This window comes from Sinocyclocheilus rhinocerous, unplaced genomic scaffold (genome assembly GCF_001515625.1).
Source record: "Sinocyclocheilus rhinocerous isolate Xijiao unplaced genomic scaffold, SAMN03320098_v1.1 scaffold798, whole genome shotgun sequence".
Taxonomy (NCBI): Eukaryota; Metazoa; Chordata; class Actinopteri; order Cypriniformes; family Cyprinidae; genus Sinocyclocheilus; species Sinocyclocheilus rhinocerous.
This window is the reverse complement of record NW_015635037.1, coordinates 747,124-752,895: the sequence shown is the minus strand read 5'-3', so window position 1 is coordinate 752,895 and position 5,772 is coordinate 747,124. Positions and strand designations below refer to the sequence as shown.

General features: G+C 33.5%; 1 protein-coding gene across 4 annotated transcripts in view; it reads right to left on the bottom strand.

Moving 5' to 3' along the window:
• The window catches only part of LOC107746285 (B-cell CLL/lymphoma 9 protein-like), a 130,484-nt gene that overhangs the window by 30,032 nt on the left and 94,680 nt on the right, over window positions 1-5,772 (bottom strand). For all 4 annotated transcript variants that reach the window (XM_016560427.1, XM_016560428.1, XM_016560426.1 and 1 more), the window contains exon 3: window positions 1,780-1,857. The gene's annotated coding sequence lies outside the window, so the exon portion shown is untranslated. The remainder of the gene's footprint in view (window positions 1-1,779; window positions 1,858-5,772) is intronic.

Below are 5,772 nucleotides of genomic sequence, written 5' to 3'. Positions count from 1 at the left end.
TATATATATATATATATATATATATATATATATAAAAAAGGCCAGACATATGCATATCCCATTTATAATGCACAACTAATCGATTGGAAACAAGTCTAAACTGACCGTGTGCTTTGGCCGAGTGCCTGCAGTGACAAAGACACAAACAAGCAGATCTGCCTGTCAATTGTAGACTATAAAACAACTGCAGGGCTGTCGGAGACCGACTAGCCATCCAGTCATTCATGCATTCTATTTATCATTTTTCTTCTAGCAGAGATCTGTCTAACACACCTGACTGTAATTTGTAAGTGAACCAAAGACCCTGATTAGCTCCTTCGGGTGCACGTTTAATTACAGCCGCAGCTCAAGACTGCAGGAGGGCAGATCTCCAGCAGCACCGAGCACCTCTGATCTATTCTATGCACACCATAACGCCTATATTTTAAGAATTTAATTATACTTAATAAAAAACTAAAGTGGACTATATGCACAAGTAGGGATGTCAAAAGTACTGGTATCTGTGTAACACGCTGATACCAAAAAAAAAATAAAAATAAAAATTCTACAATATCTGTAGTAGACAGAAAAAGTAGGTAGGTAACTTCGATTGAAAAAGTCCTCTACAATATAAACAAAAGGTAGAACTTATTAGAACTTTCTCAGTCAAACCAATCAATATGACCTTATTAAATTATTTTAAGCTAATAACCATGCAGTGAATACTATTCTAGCCATTTAATTATTGCTTGAAGGCTACATTACATTGGTTTAACTTAATTATAAAAACTAATAAATTACACTTTAAAGAGCAGTATGCATTTATCATTTAGCATGTTACTTTATGTTATCAGAATCAAATTTACCCACAGATGTAAAAATAAATAAAATAAAATAAAATAAAAGCCGATGACAGAAGCAATGAACATCATCCAAGTAATCACTTTTTACAAAGACACATTGCACTGCTAAATTAAAGCTGAAGACAATTCAGTTCAATCTCTTCAAGCTCAGTGCATTCTGGGAGGGAAAAAAAGATTGAGACTGCTGAAATGTGTGCCATCAGTCTAACAGAAAAAAGGAATTCACTGGTCATAAACCAGCACTATTAGCTCAAAGTAAATTAATTATGGCCATTCAATACATTGAGTTTTATTTCTCTTAAAGACAAAAATTCTCAATTGACAAGAGTGAACGCTGAAACAAAGGACAAAAACAACAATCCAGTGTGAAGCACCTAAATGCAGCCAAGAACACAAATGACTTGGATGATTTAAACAAGTTTAAAACTGCGCTGACAAACAGGACAAACACTGTGCGCAACGATACAGTTAGAAGGCTTTTCAATCTACAAATCGCCATCATTTACCATGGATTTACTAATTGCACCATGCTATTGTGACAGAAATGTGGGATATTCATATCGAATTTTATTATATGATTGATATAGACATGTATTAAATGTATTGAAGGAGTAATGGAATATAATTACAGTATTTTTTATGATTAAGCTATAGCGTTTGTGCAATTATACTAAATGTATTTAGATTTAATTCATTAAAAAAAAACATATCACAGTTTCCACAAAAACGCTAAGCAGCACACACGTTTTCAATAATGATAATCATAAGAAATGTTTCTTGAGCACCAAATCATGATATTAGAATGATTTCTGAAGGATCATGTGACATTGAATTACATTGAATTGTAGTGTGTGTCACACATAAATACATCGCAGCTGCTGTTTGACATGAATGCATGAACAAAGGCATGAAAATCAGCCATGTAAGCTGCACTCACCATGTCCCTCTATGTCACGATATAGCAGTGGCCATGACTGCACTGACTGCAACAGAACACCACCAACCGCACAATGATCTGAGAGAGACAGAGAATACACATTTATTAAACACACTCTGAGGGCCAATGTAACACTGCAGAGGAAATGCTTTAAGAGGCAAGAGCAGTGTGTTAAAGCCAGATCTGCAGAATAGACTGAGATAATGGCTTGATTAATAATAGATGGGTGAAGCAGATTTTGATTGAATGACACTTGTTTGAGAAGTGTATCATTATAAAGAATTTTCAAGCTTGTCAAACCCGCTCCCACGCTCACACTATATGCTGTAATATACCATAATGAAACCTGTGAAAGAAATAACTCAACCAAATCACCATTTATATCATTTAATACCTGTATGATCCCACTTTTTTCATTAAAATCTAGCCGTCAGCAGTAGCTTGGAAATGTCAGTTGCATCAGCACATATTCAAACTTGGTGATCAAGATGTAACGCTCCAGGTTTGATGTCAATGACTGCAAATTCATTTGGTTCTTGTGTTTTTAAATATGAGAGAGCAAGAACTGAATTTGAAAGCAGACACCAAGAATTTCTGAGGTACCTATATTTTCACTTGTTTTTCTCTCTTTTCTTTATTTTAATGTATATACTACTGTTTAAAGCTTTGGGGGCTGTGAGATTTAGATTTTTTTTATTATTTTAATTAATTTATTTATTTATTTATTTTTAAATTAATACTTTCATTCAGCACATTTTTCATAATGTTACAAAAGAATTTTATTGCAAACAAATATTCATCAAGAAAATAAATAGTCAATAAAGGAAACCTGAAGAAAAAAATCTGAAAATGTAGCTTTGCATCACAGGAACAAACTAAATTTTATATACAGTATATATAATTCAATATTAAAACAGAAGACCATTATTTTAAACCAAAATAATATTTCACAATTATACCCTTTTTACTGTACTTTTGATTAAATAAATGCAGCCTAGCCTTTAGACATGTATTAAATGTATTGAAGGAGTAATGGAATATAATTACAGTATTTTTTATGATTAAGCTATAGCGTTTGTGCAATTATACTAAATGTATTTAGATTTAAGCTACTACTACTACTACTACTACTACTGTCAACTCAAGCTAGTCAAATGTGCATTTCTAGGAGACAAAAAAAAGGAATATTATTAATATTGCAACCTACACTGCATACTGTGCTGAAGTACGCATCAAAGGCAACACAAACCTGTTTCATGATTTGAAACTTTTTTTTGCCTTTTTGGAGCTTGTCAGCCACCAGACACTGTATGCAAAGCCCACATTCAGACAAAAAGCAGACAATTCAAAGTGACACTTTAAATCCCATCAGAAGCTTCCTCGTCTAATGAGGTCACTTCCTACTCCAAACACGAGCTGATCTACAACCAGCTTCCTCTTTCCCCAAAGTCATTAAAAGAGTCTTCCTGCATTTTAGACATCTGGTTCATTGTCACTGTCAAGTCCAGTGAAGATTATGACTTTTTGTACTAGTTTTAATTGGACAGAATAGCAGCAAATGAGTGGTATTGTGAGTTAAAGTTGCCTGCACGCTTTTCGCCGAAGCATGTGCACGATTCACCAGGCCTCATCCACCACATGTGTGGGTTTTTAATAAATGTGAGCATCAATATCAAGTAAAAAAGGCATATATTTGGGTCAGCAGAATATTACACAAAATCAAACAGGGAGAAATTGTGTATCGCCACATGAGAACCATTTCTCTGTTGTTTCTAACAGCGAAATTATTTCTCCTGATGTGACATCAACTGGCCATATCATCTGAGGAAGTCACATTCAGCACGAGCTCCACTGTGATGTTAAGCCATTACCAGAGACCGAACGACTACAGATTTCAGATTATTCTATGGTCACCGCACAGTGTGACTTGAATGTGTCTAGGACAGAGAGAGTGAGAGACAAACACTGCCCTAATGTGACTGCAATAGCAGATTCTGTGTATGATATAAACACATCAACAGACTATTTTATATATCTGCTACACAAACAAACACAAAAACAATTTTTCCAGACCAAAAAATAAATAAATAAAAAAAATAAATAAATAAATAAATAAATAAACTTGGTGGTTTATTCCCCGCCTTATTTTATTTGCAAACAGAAAGACAGACAGACAGACATATAATGAATAAAATAAAGCTATAGAATAAGTATAAAATAAAATAAGCAAGAATGAAATAAAGAAATGCATATAAAAAAATAAGTATAAATAAAAAATAAGCAAGTACAAAATAAAAGCAATAAACAAAAAATTTAATTAAAATCAAGAAACAAAACAACAAAATACATCAAGGATATTTCTTTGCCTATAACTCAAAATGCTGCTCCAGTATCACTGCTTCCCTTGTTTGGAGAACAGATGAAGGCAACCATACAAAAATTTTTTTTCGATTACTATCAATTTAAATTATTTTAAGTGGCGGGACTTAATATGCTGACCACTTGCTTTGTTTGAGGTGTTAAAAGGTTAGTTCACCCAAAAATGAAAATTCTGTCATTAATTACTCACCCTCATGTTGTGCTAAACCCGTAAGTCCTCCGTTCATCTTCGGAACACAAATTAAGATATTTTTGAAGAATTTTGAGAGCTCTCTGACCCTCCCAGAGACAGCAAGGGTACTACCACGATCAAGGTCCAGAAACGTAGCAAGGAGATCGGTAAAATAATCCATGTGACATCAGGGTTCAACTAGGGCTGGACAATAATTCAATATCAATATTAGGGCTGCACGATATACTGAAATTATCGAAATATCGCAAATGTAAATATTGCAATATGCATAACGCAACGGCGTGCGATATCATTATGATTTTAATAATAGGCTACTTAAATCAAAACGTTGCAAAAGGTCAAAGTTTTAGTTTGACGCATATAGCAGAGAATTGCTTGATGTTAAAAAGAGTTATTAAGTGCAATAAGTTGCAGAAAACAACTCTTTGCCATCTCATCTTGCTGTCTGACTCACACCTGAAGCGCGCGCACAAGCCGCATCTCGCACAGCTTCTCTTCAGTTCTACTGCACACGTGAGAGAGACGCGTTTCAGACTGAGTTGATTCGTCTTTCGCATCACCTCCTTATGTTTGAACAGACACATACACAAAGAATTATGTCAATAGTACCCGTCTCGACGATCATTCTCGTTAACGCAGTCAGTTATGTTTTAAATGAATGTAAACAGCTGAGAAATAAATCGGATGTGTATCATTATACTGGATCCGTGCAGTCGGATTTAAAGGGACAGCAGCCTATAAATACCTGCTGCTGAATATGTCACTAATGTTAACAAAACAACAAAACAGCTATAACAAAGATTAATCTAAACTTAATTCATACAGTGAACACAATGCAGTGTTATTTTACACTTAATTATTAAATTTCTGTACCTGAATACTACTGTTTATTTTATCTATGCTTGTAAATTGTGTATTTCTTTTTTTCTTTCTTTTTTTTTTACTGACTGTTCACTTGCCTTTAATCATGTTTGAACTTTCTCAGACTATAGTTTTATAGACTATAGTTGCTGTGGTATATGAAAAAGTACTTAAAGTGTATGGAAAGCAAAGTCACAATGATGTAAAATTAGTGTCATTCATTTTATTGTCATTCACATTGATGTTAAAATTACATTTTCTGATTTGTGACATTACTTTTTAAGTAATGCTAAAACACTGCTGGTCACTTTCAGAAGTTATAGTGATTCTTTATTTTCCAAGAAAGAATGTGAAACAAATTGGTTATATAATTTTCATTTTTAAATATTTTAAAATATAATTGAAATTGATTTTACACACTTTAAGCAATATCGTATCGCATATCGAATATCGCATTTTTAACAAGGTATCGCATATCGCATTTTTCTTCAATATCGAACAGCCCTTCTGTCTATCTATCGTTCTATCATTCTATCTATCATTCTATCTATCTATCTATC